Here is a 25725-nt window from a genome sequence, read left to right on the forward strand (position 1 = left end):
CACCTTGTCTGTCACTCCCTATCAAGCTTGTCTAATGGCTTGGCTGTCTGAGCAATCTGTTGCATTTCTGCCACCGGTGGGTGGGCAGATAAGCTGTTCTGCCAAGCATTATCTTTCACAATCTTAAATAGACACAGGCTTCTTTGTCAAGCCTGGGCAGAGTCAAGCTTCAGTGACATTGAAAAGTGTCAAACAAACAAAATACTGTAGCCTTGTAACGGCGTAAATGAATGCAGACAGAGTGTAAATATATATATATATATAGCTTTAATGTAGAAATAGACTTACAGAACCACCGTTCCCGCGGAGACCAGGAAAGCAGAAGCAAGCGCTCGGAGCTTGCTCGCCAAATTTATAGGCAGACATTAGCCCGAGGCGAACACGCCCCCTAAGGCGTGTTCTTATCCCTACATCTCCCCTTTTTGTCTAAATAAGACAGAACTAAACCAAATACAACTACATACAATAACAACAAATAATAAATATAACAAACAATATTGAGAACAAAAGCTTTGCTAAACATTCTATCTCAAGGAATCCAAATAATGTAAAGAGTAACTACAATTATATAATCTTCAACTCAGTCAAAGATCTAAGAAGGGAATAAACACTACTCAACAAACGAGATATATCCAAAATGTGCAACAATTGACAGAGACAACTGACTACCTGGGCAATCACCCAAAGTCTCGTTTGCAACGTTGAGTCAACCAATTTTGGCTAAGGCCTAACATAACTGACATACCATTATTAAAGGCAAGGAACTTTTCAAAACTATCTTACCCTGTCTTGGCAGGATATGACAGTCCTGTTTTATCCATTGATGCACGCTCTGTATCTGTGTCAGTGGTTGAGGTATGGGCATTTCTTTGCCCAAAGGCCAGTTCTGCCAAAATAGAAAGGCTCCAGGTGGAGTGTTTTTGGTGCTCAACATTCTCTCGGGAATAGAGCGGTGTTGCCAGGAGCAATTGTGTCTCACTATCACGAAACTCTGAGTTAGATTAAAGGCCATATTCTACAGCTCTTTGAAGAGGTTGAAGATTATCTATCTATACTGAGTATAATCTCTATATATCTAAAGAACCTGATTAGTCTAATTATAAATGACAAACTTAGATGACAATTAGTCTATATAATTCTCAATATCTATCTAACTTAAAGACTAAGACAATAAACGACTGTGAAACAAATGAGGACAATGACCTCCAAATATAAACAATGTACAAATATACATTGCAGTAGGTAAATATATATCAATACACAAATATTATATAAGTATCTTAATCAGAGGTAGAAATGTACACTGCAATATGGTAAATATATACAATATATATATCAATACAATATATGTCAATACATAAAAATGTTTTAAACAGAGGTAGAAACATGCATGCGTACAATAGTCCATATAATTTAACTTTGTTTCATTATACAAGAATTGATACCAATATATTTGTCTAAAAGCAGTAACTCACAATTATAAATCTATTATCCCATCATTCCCTCTTTTTTTTTTTTTTCAAAATGATCCTTGAGCTTATAAAATTCCTCTCCCAACCCTCAATCATATACTAATTATAATCAACCCCTAAATGATGTCCCTAAACCCAAGGGCAAACTTTACTGGGAGAGGGGACGTCGTTCTCTAGAATTACTTCCTGCTGTCATAGGGGCGACGTTCTTTCTGGGGGATCCTGTGAAAGTAAAATGATGGTTAAATTTCAAGATAATGTCTTTTAAAATTGCAAATAGTCTCTGAGTATTTTCGTGCAGGTCTGGCCAAAATGTTGTATAAGATGTGCACCATTTCAGCTAACCAAGTTGGAACTGTCTTGTGCAGCTGGTATCAAAAGCAGGTCTTGTAGTAGCGCTATCAGTATCATGACGTCATATCAACCAGGTGGAGTTGTTGTTATGGGGCCCCATCTTCTTCCTGGAAACTTCAAATGTCACTTCAGGAAAAACTCATTGTTCATTATAAAAAACTTAAACATTAATCATATAGACATATATATATATATATATATATATATATATATATATTCAATGAAAGACATGATAGATATATTCAATGAAAAGTATGATAGATATGAAGAAATGCAAAGATGTTTTCTAAACTCATATTTCTTTCTGTCCCATATCATGGCTCTTGACATGAGACAGAAATTCCAGAAACTCTGGGTTTTTCTCTTACCAACAGGCTTGGAATTGGAGAGGGACTGAGCCAGAGTCCAACTTCAAAACCAGCTTTATAAATTTAGAAATATGGTTTAATATTACTTACACAACCCATTCAGTTGTCTTGATATTTCCTATTGGGCAGGTATTTTTCCATCTGTCAGTATCCAAACAACCAGGGTTCCTTGAATTTCTCAAAGATGAGTGTTTCCCTGTGGAGATAAGAACAGAACCCTGCCCCCATTTTATATGTTTTTCTTACCACCTGTATGAATATCATCGTTGTGGATGAGTTGTCATTTCTCCTTTCCAAGAGGTTTCTCCTCTTCAAATCGAAACTTTATTAATTTTGATGGTATCCACAATTTTTCTTCTCCTGTGGAAACAAGAGCAAAACCCCTTCCCCAACGTAGCACATCTCCTGGCTTCCACTGAGAGGTCAGCACATCTTTGAAATAAATCGGTTGATTTAGTTCAGCAGACTTTTCCATTATCCAATGTCTTTCTGCTGCTGTCGTTCCTTTCTCATTAGCGTTAAGAAAATTCAAGGTTAATAAAGCATTATGTAATCTATTTCTGGGGGTATTTTCGGTCCCTTTCTGTTTGTTCAGCATATCCTTTATAGTACGATTTGATCTTTCTATAACTGCCTGACCTGTAGGATTATTTGGTATACCTGTAATGTGTTTTATATTATAATATTCAAAAAAGCATTTCATTTTCTTAGATACATATGCTGGACCATTATCTGTCTTTATTTGCGCAGGTATACCCATGATGGCCATAACTTCCAATAAATGTGTGATTACTGAATCAGCCTTTTCTGAGCTCAGGGCAGTAGCCCATTGAAAACCTGAATACGTGTCTATGGTGTGGTGTACATATTTTAATTTGCCAAATTCTGCAAAGTGGAACACATCCATCTGCCAGATTTCATTCCTTTGGGTGCCCTTTGGATTAGCCCCTGCAGGCAGTGGCGTTTGGTTATAGAAAGAGCAAGTAGGGCATTTCTTTACAATCTCTTTAGCTTGTTGCCATGTAATTGAAAACTCTTTCTTCAAACCTTTGCTATTAACATGATGTTTTTTATGAAATTCAGAGGCTTCTAGCACACTACCAATCAATAATTGATCAATTTCTGCATTACCTTGTGCTAGAGGACCTGGCAGACCCGTATGGGAACGGATGTGTGTTATGTACATAGGGCAAAGCCTGTTCCTGATCAAATCTTGAACCTGGAGGAACAATGAGGTTAGTTCAGTATCATCAGGTATAAATTCAGCAGTTTCAATATGTAAAATAACTCTTTCTGCGTATTGTGAATCTGTAACTATATTAATAGGTTCTTTAAAATCCCTTAGCACCATAAGAATGGCATATAATTCCGCCTTCTGGACAGAATTATACGGACTTTGTTCCACCTTATCCAAGTCTTCTGATTTGTAACCTGCCTTCCCTGATTTATTGGCATCAGTATAGAATGTACGGGCTCCAGTTATTGGAGCATCACGGACGATTCGAGGAAGAATCCAAGAGGTTCTCTTTATGAAGTTAAGCCGCTTGCTTTTTGGATAGTTGTTATTAATGTCTCCCAAAAAATTAGCACAAGCTCTTTGCCATGGTTCATTATCTTCCCATAATTTCTTTAGTTCATCAGCAGTGAAAGGCACTATAATTTCTGCTGGGTCTATGCCTGCTAGTTGACGAAGTCTCAGCTTGCCTTTTATAATTAACTCAGAGACTTTTTCCACATAAGTTTTCAGTTTCTTACTTGGTTTATGTGGTAAAAAGATCCATTCCAAAATAATATCATCTCTCTGCATTAAAATTCCTGTAGGAGAAATTTTTGATGGTAGTATGACGAGAATACAATCGAGCTCTGGATTCACCCTGTCCACATGTGCCTGTTGTAATTTTTCCTCAATCATTGTCAGTTCCTTTTCTGCTTCAGCTGTTAATTCTCTGGGACTGTTTAAATCCTTATCACCATCCAAGGTTTTGTTCAAATGAATTATTAGATCAGGTGTTATTCCAATAGCTGGTCGTAGACTGGAAATGTCTCCTAACAGTCTTTGAAAGTCATTAAGAGTCCGTAGGCGATCTCTCCTAATTTGTGCTTTTTGTGTCTTAATTTTTTGCAAACCTATTTTATAACCTAAATAATTAACAGAGTCTCCCTTCTGAATCTTTTCAGGAGCTATTTGCAATCCCCATTTAGGTAAAAGTATCTTTATTTCTTCAAACAGTCTGTTCAAGGTATCCATGTTTGAATCGGATAACAAGATGTCGTCCATGTAATGGTATACTATAGATTTGGGAAATTTCTTGCGTATTATTTGCAATGGTTGGTTCACAAAATATTGGCACAGGGAGGGGCTATTTAACATACCCTGGGGGAGAACGGTCCAGTGGTACCTCCTCGAAGGTTGAGAATTGTTATAACTAGGCACTGTGAAGGCAAATTTTTCTCTATCTTCTTTTTGCAAAGGTATAGTGAAAAAACAATCCTTTAAATCAATAACTATGAGAGGCCATCCTTTTGGTAATAAAGAGGGCAAAGGAATTCCAGATTGCAGAGGGCCCATAGGTTGAATAACCTTGTTGATGGCCCTGAGATCTGTCACCATTCTCCATTTACCTGATTTTTTCTTAACCACAAATACAGGAGAATTCCAAGGGCTGGTAGATTCTTCTATATGTCCAGCATCTAATTGTTCTTGTACCAGCTGTTCTAAAGCCTGTAACTTTTCCTCAGCTAAAGGCCATTGCTTTGTCCATATTGGTTTCTCAGTCAACCATTTTAGAGGCAAGGCTGTTGGTATCTCTGAAGGGACATCAATTGCTTGTTCTTTTACAGCCCGAATGGCTGGTTTTCTCAGTTTGTAATATCTTTTAATATTATTCTCAGAAATATAGGCTCTAGATTTAGCAGGAATGTTAATTTCAGTATTCCATTGTTGTAATAGGTCACGACCCCATAAATTCATTGCAATATTGGCTACATATGGCTTTAATTTTCCTATTTGTCCCTCTGGCCCTATACATTCAACCCATCTCGTGCTCTGCCTTACTCGAGATAGGGTTCCAATTCCCAAGAGCTGAACATTTACATTCTGAAGAGGCCAATACGGATGCCAAGATTCTGGGGTAATGATACTTACATCAGCACCTGTGTCCAGCAGGCCAGTAATAAAAATGCCATTTACACACACTCTCAGTTTAGGTCTTTGATCATTTATAGAAGTTTGCCAAAACACACGTAACTTATCTTTCTGATCATTATTGCTTGTAACAGTAGGCATGGGGCTTCCTAATTGTCCTGATGAGGCACGTTCTCTGCAGAAACTGGATATGACTGAACCATGTTTGCCATGGGGGCCTGTGAGGCCCCCCCTCTCACGTTTCCCGGCTGTATCAGGTTGCCTTGTCTATCTCTTGTAGACCTGCATTCATTCGTCCAATGTCTGCCCTTTCCACATCTTCTACATAAACCTGAAGGCTGAGTCCTCCTATTTCTGTTATTTCTAGAAGATGCATTATTATTATTATTTCTGAAAGATGCATTATTATTATTATTATTATTATTATTATTATTTCTGAAAATCCGTTGTTTACAATTCCTTTTAATATGACCCATTTTTCCACAATTAAAACATTTGGTATTCTGGTGTCTCCTTTTACCATTGGAAATTGCTTCTTCTACCCATGCTTCAGTGCCATAATCAAATGTATCAACATTGAGTGTATGCAAGACCCATTCTTCCAACGGTGCTGATCTGAGCTTTAAAGGACCCAAAATCCTTTTGCATTCCACATTTGCATTTTCATAAGCCAAAGACTCAATCATTATACGTCTTGCTTCTGGGTCAGATATTCCTATTTGTACAGCCTTAGTTAATCTTTGTAAAAAGTCACTAAAGGGTTCTCTCTGACCCTGTTTAACTCTGACAAATGATTCCATTCTCTGTCCTGGGTCTTGTACCCTGTCCCAAGCCCTTAAGGCTGCTGTAGTACACATGGAGAGTGTGTTTTCATCCAAATTAGCTTGTTCCTGAGGATCAGAAAAGAGCCCTTCACCTAGAATTTGATCTAGGGAAATGTCAATTCCCTTCACTTTTTCCTGCTGTTCTAAGAGTCTAGCCTCTTGCCTGAATAAGCATTTCCATTTCAATTGCGGTCCACTCTCGAGTACCGCAGAGCTCAGCTGGAGCCAGTCTGAGGGGGTTGCTCTGCTTGTCGTGGCCCAAGATCTTAGCATCTCTTTAACAAAAGAGGCTTGCATCCCAAAAGTCATGACAGCCTGTTTTATTTCCTTGAGATCATTCATACGCACAGGTTCCCATGTATCCTCCTTGATGACCCTAGGGTTTTTGGAACCAATCACCTTCTCTGTTGTTATTACTGGAAAGGCAGGTAGAGCTGTAGGTAGAGCTTTGTGGAAATTGTCCCGGAGAGACTTACCCACAGATGTAGTTAAAATTTTCCTTTCTACCCTTTGCTCTTCCTCATCAGAATTTAGAAATTCCTCAATCTTTTCAATTCTATTCACCATTGCCTTCTGCAATGTCTGAATCTCCTGTCCAGAATTATGTTCCAAAGCCTTCATTGAGGATTCTAAATTATGAAGTTTGTCCGTTAGAGATAACATCTCATCTTTGGACATAATTTTTATGGCATAAACCGTGCCTTCTTGTATTGACAATCTTTCCGTCAATCTGTCATAAGCTTTAGACAAAATCCGATTGTCACATTCAGCAGTTTTGATTCTCTCAGTTAATGTTTCATTTCCTACAGAAAGGGACTGAATCTTATGGTCCAGATCAGCTGTTCCCTCTTCCATAGTAATGAATTTCTCCTTAACATCAGCCTGAAGAACTTCAACCTGATTCTTGAGAATATTGTTATCAGCCTGGAGAACTTCAAACTGATTCTTGAGAAGATTGTTGTCATTCTCAATTGTTTTTAAGCGTTCAATCTCTACCTTAAGAATCCTGGATTCGTCTCGTAAAGACTTTATCATATTTCTATTATCAAACCATTTGGTGCCAATGAAAACTACGAATCCCAGAAGGATCCATATATGTGGGGTGATAGACACCTCTTGTAAAATCTCCCACATGGTACAATTAAAAAAATCATTAAATTCTTGAACAGTAATGTGTTCAGACATTTTATTTATAAAAGAAAATTTTTTTACCTGCAAAGATCGGTTCCTGCCAGTGGTGGTCTCTGTGTTTTTGGAGCCTGTCCTAGAACTAGCTCTTGTAGACCAGGCTGGCCTTGAACTCACAGAGATCCGCCTGTCTCTGCCTCCCAAGTGCTGGGATTGAAGGCGTGCACTACCAAGGCCTGGCAGGCCTCAAACTCACAGAGATCTGCCTGCCTCTGCTTCCCAAGTGCTGGGATTAAAGGCGTGCTCTACCACTGCCTGGCCGGCCTCAAACTTGTGATCCTCCTGCCTCTGCCTCCTTCAGCAAATCCTACCGGCGTGGGCCACCACAACCGGCCAAGTCACTTTGTAACAGACCAAATCTGACGCTGTGGCAGCTTTTGTTGCAAAACCGCAAGTACTTGAGCTTCTGCTAATTCAGGCAGTGGGGTTCCGCTGCAAAACTTAGCCAAGGCAGGCAGAATGGGCCTGTGTCGCCGAGTGGGTCTTGGACTCGGCACTGGGGCCGGAGTCACGAACTGAAAAACAGCACCGGGGAGGGTGCTGTGTTAGCTAGCGGGCTACCCGCTTGAGTCGGGGGCAAAATAGCCCGACGTTGGACGCCAAAATGTAACGGCGTAAATGAATGCAGACAGAGTGTAAATATATATATATATAGCTTTAATGTAGAAATAGACTTACAGAACCACCGTTCCCGCGGAGACCAGGAAAGCAGAAGCAAGCGCTCGGAGCTTGCTCGCCAAATTTATAGGCAGACATTAGCCCGAGGCGAACACGCCCCCTAAGGCGTGTTCTTATCCCTACATAGCCTTAGACTTCATCATCAGGTTTTGTACACTTTTACTTCTCTGTGTTTTCCAGCTGAGATGAAGAGCGTTATTGCTTCACTGTGTTACCAAAGCAAAGACATGACAGGGAGCCCAGCATGTCAATCATTTTTATTATGACCAAACTCAAAGGAAAAATTAAATTTCATGTCTATTATAAAAGGACCATGAACACTGTCCTAAGAGTATGGAAGACATAGGTAAGCTGTGACAACTGACGGATGTTTACAGAAATATTGTGAACGACTGAGGAGGAATGGAGAGGAAAACCCCTGCTCTCAGATTCCCTTTGTTTGCTGGGATGGTAGGGTGATGGGGAAGCTGCAGCCTTTTGTAGGTCTGCTCTTTTGCCTTTCTATCCAAACGATGTTTGAACTTTAAAGCAAGGACAAATCCTGTATTGACTGCTACAAAATATTCATTTGCAACTCAAACTGACATATAGCCTTCAAGTTCCCGATGGGATCTTCTGCCGCCTTTCAAAACCCAGGAGCCACTCGGTGCCATGTCAAACACAAATTTTTTTTTCACCCAACTTTCAGTATCACTAACAATTTTTCTCTTATAAATCCCTGAGTCCCAACTTCTGTAATTCTGTCCTTCATTATCCTCTTGGAATTGTTGCTTACTAACTAGATCATCATTATTCTAATTGGTGACTCTGTCTAGACTTTCTCCTTTATAATCCATTATAGACCACCCAGATGGCTTGTTCTTCAGAATAAAATCTTGATTGATAGTGATCAAGCAAGAGTGCCTACTACTTGGGTAATGCTTTGTGCCAATTTGTAATAAGGGCATGATAGAAATTTACCTGATTCAATTCCACCAGGAGAGGTAGGTGCTACCATGATCCTGATTATCTTTTAGATGAGAAAGCTACATGTTTACCGAGGACAGTTAACTTGTTTTGGCAATAGCATGTAGTTTCGTTTGGTCTTTTGCAGTCTTTCAGTTCTTGCATTTGCCATTTGGCCACTCCACCTTTCCAAGAGCCAGAATGCAATGTTTCCAAATGTATAACCACACAGCTGCGCACCTCCTATTCAAAACCCACACCCACCAGGGCCAAGGAAGTCTTCAATTTCAGCAGATACACTTCCCTCTTAAATGCTTTACTTGTGAGTTTTCAGTTGATTCTGCTTCCTCCATACTAGCCCTGACACTTGCTCTTCTCTGTACCCCTATTAAGCTCTGACCATGTTTCTGACAGGTAATTGTTATCAAAAAAAAAAAAACCAAAACCAAAGCAAAACAAAACAAAACAAACCTGGCCAATTCCCTTCCTACTTTTTGCTCAGCTTCCTTACCTATAGTAGTGTCCCTATAATTTTCTCACTCAGAACAAGACTACACCTCTTCTGCACTGGTCTTCATTGTCTACCATTTCTAATAATGCCTTATAGATGGAGAAAGCAGTCCATAGATGGCAGGGAGTATGTATTATAAAAAATCACTTAAAAAGGAAGAGAGTATTCGGTGCCTCTTTTGTACCAGAAGATTTGACAGGACTCAGTATGTTGTGTTCACCACTTGCCCACTTTGGGCTGATTATTCGATGTGACACTTTAACGGTACCAACAAATTGTGTTATCATTTACACTGTACTTTGCTTTGGCTTTTGAGAGTTTCTTTCTCTTGCTCTCTCTCTCTCTCTCTCTCTCTCTCTCTCTCTCTCTCTAACACACACACACACACACACACACACACACACACACACCACACAAGGAGAGAGAGAGAGAAGCAGTTATAGGTAACAAGAAGCTTCACAGCATCAGCTCAGCTTGTTTCTCAATGGCTCTCTCACCATTCAGAAATCCAGTTCGCAATTCTCTGATTGAGAAAAAAAAGCATCCCTTCTTTGTGGGTCTCTTAATGCTCTCTTTACTTTGTGCTTTTCTTGATACTCATTGATCCATTTGTCACTGTTTTATCTTGTCTTATTCTAAGTATAAAGGTTCTCCTTGCCAATACTATTTCATTAGCAAACTATGGCCCCATTAATCTAGCTATGTCTTTGGGTATTAAGTCAGTACATTTCTGATTCAATGCGATATTGGCAACTGTCATCGGTCTCTAATACAGCATCTAAGAACAGGGCTGGATCCATCTTCTACTGTAAATTAAAAAGTTGAGATGACAGAGAATCCTTTCAGCAACCTGTCCCATCACAGTGGACCAGAAAAGAACAAAGCAGCTGCAGGAGAAGTATGTTCCCCAGAGGTGCAGCAGCCTAGGCCAGTGCTGACTGAGAAGAGGAGAATGCTCGGGTCAACTACAAGCAAAGTGCACTCTCCACCCCACAGATCATAAATGAGTTCCTCATATTGCTTCTTTCCTGAGCTACGGTCTATTTGATGATGCAAACAAATAAAATACCCACGCTTCTCAATCTAAGAATATCATCCTATCCTTGGTAAGAGAAGCTGGCCTTGACGATTAGAAAATAATATTCAACCCGGGTGGTGGTGGTGCATGCCTTTAGTCCCAGCACTCGGGAGGCAGAGGCAGGTGAATATCTGTGAGTTTGAGGCCAGCCTGGCCTAGAGGAGCTAGTTGCAGGACAGGTAGGACTGTTTCAAGACAGAGAAACCCTGTCTCAAAAAACAAAAACAAACAAAACAAACAAACAAAAAACAAGAAAGAAAAAAAGAAAAAAAAAGAATATTCAAGTTCTAGCAGAACCTTGGGCAAATTACTACAACAATGTTATTAAATGGAGACATAGAGATAAGGAGACTCCTGCTAAGCCATCAGCATCACGACCACCAGCATTATCATAACCATGCTATTTCCTTCAAAGGGTGGAAGACAGACAAAAAAAATGACTGCAACCTTACAGCAGTTTGAAGAAACAAACGTTGTGCAATATAAGACATATCAACATAGTACCATGGACACGTGCCTCAAGGTGCAAAGATGGGGCAACTGCAAGTGTCTAGAGAACCAGTCAGCTGTGGAATATTTGTTCTTCACCTAACTTCCGTTTTCAGATTGTCAGTGTGGAATCCTGTCCTGCGCAGTTTCCTTTAGCAAGCAGTTGCTTCCATGTCAGGCAGTTCTTATCAATGGCCAATATGACACTTTATTCCTCTCTTTTGTGATTCAAGAAACTCGTTCACTTGGCGAGGGAAGCCGAAAAAAGTTTCACAGAGTTTTCTCATTGGCAATAAATAAAGTCAATATAAAAAAATAAGACTGACCACACATATCTTAACTGAAAAAAATATGTTTTCATCTTACAGAATAAACCCAGACTACCTTTGAAGGGATTCTTTGCCTGTGCTAGAATAAACAAAATTCAATTAACAACAACACAATGCAATGCACCAAGCATGGTGGCCCACACCTTTAGTCACAGCACGAGGGGCCAGAGTCAGGCAGATCTCTCTGAGTTCTAGGACACCCTCATGTTTACATCTGTGTCTAAACCAGCTGGGGCTACACAGTGAGACCTAATTTCAAAAAGAAAAAGAAAAATAGATAAATAAATAAAGGAAGGAAGGAAGACAGAAAGAACAAAAGAAAGGAAGGGAGAGGGAGAGAGAGAGAGAGAGAGAGAGAAGACATATATACAACTTGAAAGGTGACATTTGAGCTTCTGAATAGGGTGAAGCACATCTGCAATTGACAAATGATTTCTATCAGAGATGAGCCCATATTCCTCAGTTTTATTCTCTACATACACTTAGTATAAAATATTCTATAGTGACAAATTATCATGGTGTGAAACTCCAGAAGGAAACACCCGCAATATATAGTCAGATGCTTTGCATGAAAACAAAGGCAAATCCACATTTCCCTAATTGGTTCTGTTGCTGTAGCTACCTTAGCCTTGGTGAGCCTTGGGAGTTTTGCAATCAATATTCAGACTGGTCATAAGACTGTGTGGTTCATTATTACAGTCAATGTAACAAATTCAACTTCATCCACACAAGTGAATCAGACAGCTTTAATCTCTCCTCTGCACAATAGAAGCAGTGTTCCATCACTGTGGAACCTCCCTCCCAGGACTCTGAATCTTTCTGAATGATGCTGCTAATGATTTGCTGGCTTCAGTGCTGAAGCTGCCAGCACAGAAGATGCTTAACTGAGGGAGACGCACACAGGAGCTCAATAGGCGACTTGTGATCAAGAAAAAACACAGAAAGAAGGGGAGGCAGGCAATTTCTGACCACGTGCACTGGTCCTCAGTGAAGAGCTTTCTCAGAACTCTGTGGGTGGTTTCTGAACTTGCCTTAACTCTCCTTAAGTTTCAAAGGGAAAACATTGGAGGCACTTGAAGCAGCCTTCTTTGCGATCTTCCCCAAGAGATATGCATTTTAATTTGGTACCCAAATTTTCTTTCTAAGTAAAGAAAGGAATGTCTCATCTCGGAAAGCTCCAAATTCTCGAGAGTCCCATTTTGCCTGTCCCCTTGCTTAGCCAGAGTTTTATCTTCTACATGATTATATATACATTGCCTGGACTCTGCCAGTGACCAGGATGCATGTGCGACATCTCAGCACCTCAGGACAGTGCCCATGTGCCATGCTGGAGTATCAAGTACAGTGAAGCCTTTTCCCAGCCTGACCCCTAGGCCTTCTTTCTAATGAGGTGACCTTCCCTAGAAGCGTCCTTCATCTGTTCTGGGGAACTCAGGTAGAGCAAGAAGGCTCGCAGACCTCATAGTATCAAACACTGAAATGTTTGTTTTCTGTAAAGTAGCAAGACCCATTCTGGAGGCCAACACACCCAACCCCCAATCTCTCTCCTTCATTGCGAGGTTTTAAGAGTCACAGGGGCATTGCGATCCAAGCTCTGTAAGGACTGACTCACAGTCTTGAGGAACTTCTTTTCCTCAAGGTTGAAATGCAAGGAGCAAAGCCAACAAAAAAAGCAGCCAGCCTAGAAGCTCTGTCTGCACAAAGGCCGATCCCAGGTACTGACCTGTAAGTCTGGGGTGGACCAAGTAGTGCTGGAAGTCCTTCCAGGCCTGCAAGATTCTCCCAGTGTTCACAAAGCTGTCCCTGCTCAGTCAGCTCCTTTCCGGCGAGGGTGCAGGGTGCTCCACCGCCAACCGCAGGGTTGCCCCAAACACAGAGCGACCACGTACCGCCCTGGAATCCCGCTCCACCCCTTCCTCTCGCCGAGTCTGCAGAAGCCTTGCTTTTCCTCACCTGTGAGCGTTCAGTACAGCTGAGCACAGAGGACAGCGGCAGCACCGGTGCTAGGCATCCCTGCCTCAACCGACCCACATAGAGGCCGCCCACACTCCCTTGGCTGTCTGGGATGCCAGAGGGAGGGCGCTTGGCTTTATTGTTTATTCATAAGGCTGAGACTGAGGCTAGGGATTGGGCAGCGAGTATGTATGCCCGCCCCGGGGCAACGACAGGCAAATCCTTAGCACCACGCCCCTACAGCTTCCACTTGGACAACTCCACTCCCACAAGCTGCTACATCAGGGTGGGACCCCGCGCCTGGGGCACTTCAGGACACCCTACCCCCAGCTGCTCCTATTTACATCCTGGGCTTCGGAGTCAACTCTCTCTGTGCCTTCAGAGAGGACACAGGAGTACCTTTCCAATCCAAGCAGAAATTTCTCTGGTGCCTGGTAAACAAGGGGCATTCAGTCCCCTGTTGCAAAGTGGTACCTGCTGGAACAGAGGACAGCTTGGTGGAGCCCCTAAGGTGAGTCTTAAAGGAACTCTGTAAGAAATGTTCCTTTCCCATTAAAGAGAAAATAAGAGTTAAAAATGAGGACCGATTACTGACTCTTTGCTCCATCTCATGCAAAGCAAGGAGGTACCACATAAGTTACTGGGAAACCTGCACTAGAGCTCTGAAAAGTGCTGTGGTCCCTTCAAAGTTGAAGGTTCCAAAGTGAAGCTGGTTCAATGACTTAAGGCAAGTATGCCCACGCCTGCCATCCTTGAGCCTCTCAGGTACACTGTTTCCCCTTTTCATTCTAATTATGGAGGCAGAGAAGTGTCTGGAACCTGAGCTTTAGAACGGATTACATAGCACTAGGAATCTTGCATTCCATTAGATCTGTCAGTACTGGATTATTACTTAGTTCTGGCTAGTTAAAAAGTTTTGAGTCAGAAGGGAATTAGGTAGAAAACACAAATTCAAAAGCAAAACAAATGTTGATCATACAAATGCCAATCATGGAAGAACCTTTAAAAATAAAACCTTGGTATGTAGAGTGAGACTATTATTAAAATGAGCAGAAAGGGGCTGGAGAGATGACTCAGCAGTTAGCAACAGAGGCTGTTCTTCCAGAGGACCTGGGCTTGATTCCCAACAACCAAAAAGGACAGATGACAGCCATCTGTTATTCCAGTAAGTCAGAATCAGAACCCAGTGCCCCCTACTGACGGTGTCGGGCAATGCATGTACGTAGTGCACAATCTTCTTTCTACCCATGCTAGCAAAACATCTTTACACCTAAAAGTTAATTAACTATTAAAATCTATTTGAAAGGCATAGAAATTATTCGAAATGTATCACCTCTTTAATATGACTCTCAGGTGTTGACACAAGGGGATAGAACCACTTTTAGGGTTCTTGTTATAAAACAAGTTGTTGATAAAACAAGTTTAAAATGAAAAGCTGGGCACATCAAGAAAGCCAAAAGCAAACCGTATCCAGAGCTTTTGTTCCTCATCACTCTTATTGAAGGAGGCACACAACTGTCCTTCTCTATGGTGATTTTTGTCTTTGGTGCTAAGACAATGTTACAGCCTTTCAGTATCATCAAGGATGAAATACTTAGTCTTGTAGTCACCAAAGAGATGCTCCATGAAGTCTGGAAGTTAGGATGTGTCTAAGACAGAAACTAAGACAGCTCGCTGTGTTTGCTGTGGACAGTTCACCTCTCAGCTTTGTATCCAACAAGGAGGAAATAACCACTTGTGTTGACACCAGTTTGCTTTTGGCACATTCTGTGTTATATACCATTACAGAAGAACTATTTGTGCTTACTCTCAATGGTTTACTCTTGTCTCTGTAGCCAGTCTGAAACCACTACAAGGATCCTTTTAATCCTCACAATAAGTTACAAGCATCCTGTGAATCTTTATCATTTGCCAAAGGCAAATTCTGGTTTATTATTAATCTAATCTGATCAGGCCAGCACTAGAAAATGAGGAACAAGAAGCTTGGGTATTTTATACTGCTTAAAATCAGTCCCTTCTTTGATTATTTAAAATACCAGAGCATTGCTGGCCACACTGCTATTGTCACCCATCTCACAGGGCGCTCGAGTCAGTGTGCCCATTCACCTGACCTCTGTGTGGGGAAACTGTTATTCTATACCATTGCAGCTGTTCTGTAGAAGTGTGTCCCTAGCAGATATACTAATACACACACAGATTGCATCTCTGGGCTTGAAAATACATGATCAAGATGTTCTGATAAATACATGACAGAACTTATACAGGTTTAGTGCTACTGTTGGTGGAGGATGATTAATTGAAGTCTGATGGATTTTCATTTGAAATAAAACCCACAACAAAAATTTGAGGCACTGGGACAGAATGAGAAGTTAAAAGGCATATGTGGAAACATTCATCCAAGATGGTAATTTTGTGGTTGTCCTCGGAATCCTGCAGATTTTATTCTACTTGTTGAAGGTGTAGTCATGAAAGGAGGGAGTAGAAGGTTCCATTTGCAAAGGGGATATTTATGTCTTTGCTCTGATTGTCTTTCCTTCTTGGCATTCCTAAAAGTGGATCCACATGAGCCTTGTGGTTTCTTCCAAAGCTTTCTTCCCTGACCTTTTGATTCATTTTACAGTGGGAATTTCCTGGATGCTTCTGATGTTTTAAGCTGAACTTCTGGGGACTCTGGTGTGGAGCAATATTCCAAGGAATATGGGATTGAATCTGAGTATTTAATGAAATTTCCTGATTGTGGGGGTGATAATGGTATAAAAATGGTTAGAACACATTTTATGATTTCTGATTTTTTTTGCATTCAAAACTCTTCAGAATACTTGCCACGTCCAATCTTAAACTACTTCACTACAGGAAAACTTACAAAATAGTTCTGGGTGCACAGTTTATCTGTAAGATAAGCTGGTGGAGTGAAATCAGTAATAAAAAATTTTCCATACCGTGCTTTTGGGATGAAAAATTTTATATACAGCATTTGCTTTTAATGTCAAAATACAAAGGTTTTCTCTCTTTATGTATCTATATGATTTAACACTTATTCTGGATTCACACCGATCAATCTTCTGGCTTCTCCAGCCTAGCCTCAAAAACCTCTTTATAAGTGAAGGAGCAAAATTCTGTATGATTTTCAACATCTGATTTAAACATGTACTGTTTCACCTCTTGTTCACAGTTTTGTCTTCAGGGTCTGAACTCCCTGATTCAACTGTAATAAATGGAGTTTTGACCTTTGCCCTGACAAGACAAGAGTGTTGAAGACTGAAGCAGATACAGAGTGAAACAAATGTCTAGACCAGTGCAGTCCTTTGAAGGGAATCCTGTGAAGATGAAGTCTGAGGCTGACATATTTTCATACAGAGTTCTAACAATACCTTTCAGAAGCTGTGATCATCAAACTGTCATGTCTTTCAAGGAACAGATCCTTTCATATCAAACTGATTTTGGAAACTGTGTTCAAAATGGTGTTTAGGACATATATTTCATCTTATACCTATTCTTGTCTTTTATTTTTTAATGAATGAATCTCAGAGTTAATCTTTTAAATAATGGGTATACAACGTTTATTAGGGAAATAAGGGCATACCTGTGTTTTGCTTTCAAGAAACTTAGATCATTCTGAAGAGTCAAAGTAAAGAAATTGTTTACCAAGACAAATAAAACTCAGGATCAATAATTTTCTGTGTTTCTCATGTTTTCTGAGACAGAGTCTTTCTTTGTAGCCCAGTTTTGTTTTTCTGAAATTCACAAAACTCTTGTTTCAGCCGCTCAAGTGTTGGCATTGCAGATGTAGGCTGCTCGGTCCTTCATGAAGGAAACTTTGTTCAAAGAATATCCTGGATAGAGCAACAGGAGTGGGAGGTATTGCCTATTACTGTAGATTTTGAAAACATTTGCAGATCCAATTTGTCCTTAGTTATAGAGCCGTGATGAAACATTGTCAGTTACCTCAATAAGTGAGTTTTGAGAACATTTACAGGCATGGAAAGGTGCGCAAATAGATTTATTAGATTTACTAAAAGTGTTCCTTTTTTATTGTCTGCCTTTAAACAAACATGACTATTTTTTTGTCAATTGACTACGTTGGAATTAAATAAAATCCAAAACTGTCTGGCCACACCTGTAAGAGAATATACGCTCAATTAAATCACATGAAGTAGAAAGATCCACTCCTACTCTGGGTCTTTGGAGGGGGGAAGACACAGCTTTAATTTAGGTCTTGTGAGGTGGGGACCAACCTGTAGTCTGGGCCACACATTCTTTCAAAGCCTATATATATGTCATGGAAGAAGGGAACCTCTCTTTGTCTGCTTGCTCTTGCCCTTGCTAGAACTTCCATTTCATTACTATAATTAGAGCCTACTTCTTCAGGATTCCAACATATACTGAACACCGGCTGAGACATTAAGTCTTGTGGACATAAAACTACTTGATTCATATACCTAGCATTCATAAGCAGCCATTATTGGAATAACTAGACTACAACCTAAAAGCATAATAAGAAATTCCTTCTCTATACATACAGAGAGATTCATTCTATGAATTCTGTTAATTAGAAAATCCTGACTAATACAATTGTTATCTGTTGCTTTAAAAGAATAAAAGTTAAATGTTAACACCAAGCTCAAGATATCCAGATGTCTAAGAGGACATTCCACCAACAGCAAGTTGACTGTAAAAGCTCAGTCAGAGGAATCCAGGCACCTGTGGACATTCTCCTATTCCTATGCTTTTTTTAATCAGAATATTATCAAAATGTAAATATCTGTTTATCAAGATTCTAATGCAGAATGGAATTCTCACTTGAAGAAGTGAGAAAGAGAGTCATGGAGGCCAGCATGAGCTACAAAGAGAGATACTTCCCTAATAAACAGGAGGAAGGAGTGAAAAGAGGGAGAGTGTTGGAGGGAAGGAGAGAGGACCAAAGAAGAAAGACAGGAAATGGAGGGAAGAGGAAGAAGGATAAAATCAGTGCCACAGAAAAGGTTTACTTTTTTTATGTAGCTCAAAATTCTTTCAATTTCTATCCCTATAAATTTTTGATAATTGGGAGCAAATACTATTATACTTTGTCTTCTTACCTAAGTAATAGGTAATAAGCAGGAGATCATGCCACATGAGTTATGCTTCTTTTCAACAATCAGTCAATAAGAAAGTGTTTGTTGTTGTTGTTGTTGTTGTTGTTGTTTCAAGACAGGGTTTCTCTGTGTAACAGTTTTAGCTGTCCTGAAACTACCTCTTGTTAGCCAGGCTGGCCTTGAACTCACAGAGATCCACCTGCCTCTGCCTACTGAGTGCTGTGATGAAAGGTGTGTACCACCACCACCCAGCATGGCAAGCATTTTTGTTTGGTTGGTTGGTTTTTTGTTTTTGACCTGCAGAAGGTATGGAGTATAATGCAAGGGTATGCTTAGAGAGCTTGAATTGATTAGACAAGAAAAGATCATCTATTTAATAAACATTATTAATTCTACACAGCATCAAATGTTCTACCTTCTTCATCAGTGTTCTCAAAATGGCATTTCATTTCATCTTCTCTCTTCATCCTAGCTCAGGGAAGAACCATCTGATGAAGTCTGGGTGAAACGCTAATGTCTGATTACAGTTAAGTGTGTGGAGCTGCCTTACCCCTAGAAAGGAGCTCCTTGAAGTAAGGCCCTGTGCTGTAAATAGTCTCCCATCTCTCACAACACCTACAACAGCACCTGACAGCTTCTGTCCAAAAAGGGCTCAATGACTAATTCTGTCCAGGAGCTCACGGCAAAATAGGTGTGGACAGCTATAGTGCATGGGCTTTACAACCGAAATCTGAACTGGAGGTAAAGGCAACTGTGGCCAATCTCAGCATGAAGAATCTTAATGCCTGACAAAGGAGACCAGCTCAGGTGTAATTGGCTCTGACACATGGGGTTTAATTACTTTTTTTCTTTACATCCTATCAAAGGAGGTTGGCTCATGCACATGTGTGTGGTGTCTGAAACCAGAGAACAAAGCCATCTGCTGTCTTAATTCCCTTTCTGACCACAAGTCTGCGATCTTTTTTATTGGTGAAAATTGTGTTTGTTTAAAGAGTAGCTGTGCATGAACAAGAAGTACTCCATGTATAAGTCTCTAAAAGTGGCAGGGGGTGCAGGGGAGAAGAAAGCCTTCCTTCAGGCTGAATCCAGAATTCAAACATTATGCAGGCTCAAATCCTTTGACACAGCCAGAGCAATGCTTCGTTTTATTTGTTCTTTCCGAAGACCTGAAACATAAAGTAGACATAAAACGTTCACTTCACAGAATCAGATCAAAGCAATTCCTCTCTAATTTGTTTACAAAAAAATAATGCCAAGGGATGAAGGGAGACTTCCTTGGAATCAGAATGATTGAAAGCCTGTCTCATACCAAGATAATTATTAACTTTGGGAAGTGTCTAACACATGAGGCATCCACACAAGGAGGCAGATAAACTTGTCCCCATAAGAGTCCCAGCAAAGGCAAATGGAGTGGTCACATGACAACCTTCCTTCTTCTTCCTCCTGCTTTTAGAAGTGTTCTGTGAGTGGGATTCTGTTAGTTGTCTTCCCTTCTCTTGTAAAAGGCACTCTAAGGCACTCACGGTTGTAGCTTCTGCTCAGCTTATGAGACTCTTCCCACGTCAGGTTCCTCTCAATTCAGGAAACAAAACAACACACAAACAAAAATCTCAGCCAACTTCTATCTTGTTCCTCTCCATTTTCCATTTTGATTCTATTTCTCTGATTTATTTTCTTATGCTCCATTGACTTCCCAAATTCGGACACTGCTAACTTTAATTTTAATGTCTTCTCCAGTGTATACTAAAGGAATGACTGAGCTCATTGGTCCAATCTAAGTCTGAGTCTTTAATTCTAGACAACACAGAGCTCCTGTGTTGTAGGCAGCTTTTAGGAGCTTAGCAGAATCTTGAACAATATAATGTACTGTTTGTCTACACACTATTCGTTCATTCATTCATTCAGTCATTTTCCATCCTCGGTGCAGTGTTCCTCCTCTCATCTCAGTCCCTTTCTTTCAGTACTATCTGTTCCCACCACCTGCAATCCACTCCTCTATTTGTGTTTAGGAAAGTGCAGATCTCACACGGATATCAACACAACACGGCTTATCAAGTTACTGTAAGACTAAATACTTCCCTGTTGACAGAGGTTTCTGTCCCACCTGATCCCACAGAATTCAGCCCCAAAGAAACACACAGAGGCCTACATTAATTTTAAGCTAGTTGACCTATTAGCTCAGACTTTATTATTAACTAATTCTTACATCTTACATTAACTCATAATTCTTGCCTGTGTTAGCTACGTGGCTTGGTACCTTTTATCAGTGAGGCATTCTCATCTTGCTTCCTCTATGTCTGGATGATGACTGCAGACTGAGCCTTTCCTCTTCCCAGAGTTCTTCTGTTCTTGTCGCCCTGCCTATACTTCCTGCCTGTCTACTGGCCAATCAGCATTTTATTAAAACAATACAAGTGACAAATCTTTACAGGATATAAGGCAATTGTCCCACAGCATTCCCCCCTTTTTTTTTCAAAACAAAAACTCAGAATCTGATCTCCTTTGTTTACCTGTTTTCCTGAACATTATCCATAACAACTTGTAGCCAACACTCTAACCAAAAAAATCCAAAATCCATTTTTTGGGAATGTGGGCATAGTTTTCTAGACTACTTCCTGCTGATTGGGGGTGTGATAATCTTATGGGGACCTAAAGAAAATTTAGAATTATGGTCAAATCCTGACTGGAATATTCTATGAGGCTTGATCATCTCATCCAGCAGTCTTGAGGCTGTTCTGGATGTAGATATCAGACATCTGGGTCATCCATTCCTACCGGAGATTTCTCAGGGTGGGGGGCTCTTCCTTGATCAAACCTGATTTTTCTTAAGCCAGAATGAATCCACAGCCTCTCATTTCCTGTGGAAACAAAAGCAAAACTTCTTATACAAAGTAACATATATTTTGACTTAAAGTTTAAAGTCAAGGCTTTTAAAATATCTATGTTGGATTACTCCAGCTGCATATATAATCGAATGTCTTTTAGCAGTTGTTGCTTCTTCCTCAGCCATCAAGAAATTCAAAGACAACACAATAACATACAGTATCCATGTTCTTTGCATAGTTTCCATCTTCATGTAGCTCTATTTTAAACTCTATTTCTTTTTGTTTTTAATTTTTGTTTTTTTTTTGAGTCAGAGTTTTTCTGTGTATCTTGCCTACTTACTCTGTAGACCAGGCTGTTCTTGAACTCACAGAGATCCACCTGCTTCTGCCTCCCAAGTGCTGGGATTAAAGGTGTGTGCCACCATGCCCATCTATGCTTTTTTTTTAAAGGACTTTATCCTTTTTATTTTCTCTCCCAAGTCTACATATATTTTTTAACCCATTCTAAATCATTTAGAGGTTTTTTTCATCTGACTCTATCTTTACTGTATATCTTTCTTTTTCTGACCACATTTGTCTTTAATATGCTAAGCGACATGGCTAGGATTAAAGCTGTGGTTTTGATGGCTGGATCCACCCCATTCCTTAGCTTCCTGAGTGTCTAGCCTTGTGGCAGAAGTACTGGCTGGAGGCATGTTTATTGCCACAACTCTATAAAGTTTCAAGGTCCATGCCACTACCAAGAAGCCTGCTGTCTGCTATTCATAAACACCATTTAAGTGTTTTGTGATGGGGCCTCTTAAAAGAGCTGCAATGGTTTTACAGCTAAAGCTGAGTCAGGAAACCTCTCTTAAATGAGATACACCTGCCTCTAGCAAACAGAGCCACCTGAGAAAATGCTGCTACCAAGAACTTGTGCTTAACTCTGTTCTTTTGTTTCTAGAATTACTTCCCAAGCTTTCTCAGGTTTTATGTAGATATAGTCACCCCATATTAGACCCCTTTTTTTTTGGCTGAGGTTTCTGTCTCACCTGGTCCCATAGCCATTCAGTCCCACAGAAACACATAGAGGCCTACATTAATTTATAAACTGGTTGGCCTATTAGTTCAGATTTTCTTATTAACGAATTCTTACATCTTTACATTAACCCATAATTCTTGTCTGTGTTAGCAACTTGGCTTGGTACCTTTTATCAGTGAGGCATTCTCATCTTGCTTCCTCTGTGCCTGGGTGATGACTGCAGACTGAACCTTTCCTTTTCCCAGAGTTCTCCTGTTCTTGTTGCCCCACCTATACTTTCTACCTGGTCACCCTGCCTCTACTTCCTGCCTGTATACTGGCCAATCAGCATTTTATTTAAACAATACAAGTGAGAAAGCTTTACAGGGTACAAGACCATTGTCCCACAGCACCTCCCCATGTGTTAAAGCTGGGCAATGTGACCTAGTATGAAAAGTAGAATTCAAAAAGTCAGTAAAAGAGTCAGAGACAACCCCTGCTCCCACCATTAGGGGTTCCATAAAAGGACCAAGCTACACATTTGTCACATATATGCAGAGTGTCTTGGTCAATTCTGTGCAGGCTCCCTGGTTGTCAATTCAGTCTCTGTGTCCCCTATGAGTCCAGATTAGTCGATTCTGTGAATTTTTTAATTGTGCCCTTTACCTCTCTGACACCTACAATTCTTCCCCCTTTTCTTCTAAAGGAACCCCCAAGTTCTGCCTAATGTTAGGCTATGGGTCCACATCTGCTTTGAACAGTTGCTGGATAAATCATCATTTTCTAAGGCACATTCTTTTTTCCAAGGCATAATTACAAGCAATTGGCCTCATCTCTTCTACGGCTTCCTCCACCTGAGGAAAGATGGTAGCACAAAAGAATATAAAGAATGCATAAAGCCATGCAAACAATGATATTCCTTGTTAGCAATCGTGAGAAACTTGAGAACCTAAGAAGAATACTTCCCTTTGAAAAGATAGAAGCAGGACACAGCTTCAGCTATCAGACTGCATAGCCATACTAGCATAACCACTCTAGTCAACATAACAAAATTTTCACTTACATGACAAAGATCTCATCATCTTAAGCTATTTTTCCAAGTCTGCCTGTTGCTCTCCCCTTTCCAGAACCTCCCAATTCCTCCTTCACTGCCACCATGCAAAAACAAAACAAAACAAAACAAAAAAGCAGTTAAATCTGGTTTGTGCTATTGAATGAGATGCATCCTCTCAAAAGTCATATAATTAAATCCTGATGCCAACATAATGGAGACTGTATTCATAAGTGAGGTCTTTAGAGGTGGTTAAATTAAAATCCTGTCCAAATAATTCTTGTTTTTATTATAAAATTATGAAGAGAATAAAGATTTTGGACACAATAGGTCATTTGTGCAAAGTCACAGAGAGCAGTTATCTACAAGGCAAGAAAGGTGTGTTGGAAGATACTAGTCCTGCTGATTCCTTGATCTTAAACTCTACTCCCAGGAAGGGTAAGGAAACAAGAATAGTAAGTTGTTTGAGGTTCCCAGTCTGTAGACAATGCTTTGCGATACAGCCCTAATGTGGACGTGTTTGGTCTGTTTGGGTATTCTTTTTGTTTTGGCTCCCAAACTCAGTATTTTATTTTTTTAAAATGGCACTAGTGTTTTGCCTGTATGTATGTATGCACATGCTTGGTAACTTCAAAGATCAGAAGGCTACACTGGATCACCAGAAACTGGAGTTACGGATGATTATGAGTCACCATGTGGGTCCTCGGAAACCAACCTGGATCTTCTGCAAGACTAGCAAATTCTCTTAACTGCTGAGCCATCTCTCTAGCTCCACATACAAACATTTAAACAGGCTCCGTAATAAAGGAAGTTAGTGATATTGTCTTTATTGGAATAAACCAATAAACATGCTATTGGATCTAAACCAGAAGTTCTCAACCTGTGGTTATGACCCCTTTGGTAAATCTCTATCTCCAAATGTATTTATATTATGATTCATAACAGTAGTGAAATTAATCACCATTATGAAGTAGCAACAAAAATAATTTTATGGTTGGGATTCACCACAGCATGAGTACCACTGCTCTCAGCAGAAGTACTAAATATTTAGTTTCTAAATAGGAAAACAATTGCAATGTTTTAGAATTTTTGGAGGGCTTCTTTTTGAAAGAGATTCTCATATAGATTTCACTGGCCTTGACCTTTGTGTGTAGCCAAGAATGACTAGATCTTCTGGCTCCACTTCTTTCTACCATGCAGACCAGTGCAGATGGTTTCTGCCATTGCTACTGGAGATGGAATGCAGAGCTTGGTGCATGCTGGGGCAAACATTCTAATGAGTTACATCTCCAGCTCTATTAAGAAGGCAAAATTAGATAAGTGTGACTACAAAGCACAACATTTTTCACGCCCATTACACACACATTCAGTACATACCGTTGTTTGAAACAGGGCAGACCTAGGAGGTAAGGTATAGGTTTTCACCTGTAGGAGGGAATGTGTCCTGCATTGGTGGTTAATGGATTGTTTTCTAAGGAACTTTCCAAACAAAATAAAGTGGATCTATCAACATTTGTCTATTTAGATTTCAGGTTATCTTAGAAAGTGCTTTCTGGGGGAAAGATTTTAGAGTGGCAGTTTGGACATCATTCAAAAGCATTTTTCTGGAATTTTTTCTAACAAGTTTAATCAATAAAACTCTTGATTTAACTAAGTACTTTGATCTGTTCCCAGTAGGTTCTCATTATTAGCAAAATTTTCTGTGAGTGGAAATATTTTTAAGCAGGCAGAAAACATTGCTGATTGCTAAAATGATGTTGTTACTTAAATGATTTAGCATCCTATGAAATTTCATGCAACTAGAACCAATTATATTGCTGAAAATAAGTTGCCATTGTCAGTATCTGGCTGCCAGACATATTCAATAAAATTATTGAATTTCAGGATTCTGCTGAATCCTGCTTCTCACGTGCTCCAGTTTTCTATTTATTGAACGAGATGTTATAAGGATGAGACATTGCCCCATACCAAAGTAAAGCACATGCGGCAACCCAGATCTCTGCATTTGTCATTCAAGACCCTTAGTTTCCTGTCCAGGACCAACCTCAATGGCAACACTCCATTTTAGAGGGCAAGAAACACATTCACTGAGTTAACTGAAAATAAGCTTCACAACAAAGTCTTCTAACGTTCACCAATACCTCTGTGCCTATTGTACTGTTCCATTTTCTGACTTCAGTGCTTGCCTCTACTTGCCCTTTGTTTACCTATGGCCGCTTACTCATCTTTCCATACTGACTTCGGGTCTGAATCTAGAATACAGAAGCAGACAAGTGGGAGAAATCAGTCCCTGATAGGAAGGAGCAAGGATATAAAGACATATGGGTGCCTTGTTGGTCATTGGCCCTGACTAAGAGCTAGCCAGAAAGATAGGGACTGAATTCTAGAAATCCTGTGAGCTTGCAAGAGGATCCCAAGACCCAGAAAGGGTCACCCTTTT

The 25725-nt window shown here is 40.1% G+C and overlaps 1 protein-coding gene across 3 annotated transcripts in view; it reads right to left on the reverse strand.

Moving 5' to 3' along the window:
• Armh4 (armadillo like helical domain containing 4) overlaps positions 1-13421 on the reverse strand; it is a 114557-nt gene extending 101136 nt beyond the window's left edge. For 2 of the 3 annotated variants that reach the window (XM_041633806.1, XM_041633804.1), the window contains exon 1: positions 13105-13323. The gene's annotated coding sequence lies outside the window, so the exon portion shown is untranslated. The other variant, XM_041633805.1, reaches the window with a different exon arrangement.
• Between the last annotated feature and the right edge of the window lie 12304 nt (positions 13422-25725).

This window comes from Microtus oregoni, unplaced genomic scaffold (assembly GCF_018167655.1).
Source record: "Microtus oregoni isolate MIOR12 unplaced genomic scaffold, Mior012 000045F_ref0000178, whole genome shotgun sequence".
NCBI lineage: Eukaryota > Metazoa > Chordata > Mammalia > Rodentia > Cricetidae > Microtus > Microtus oregoni.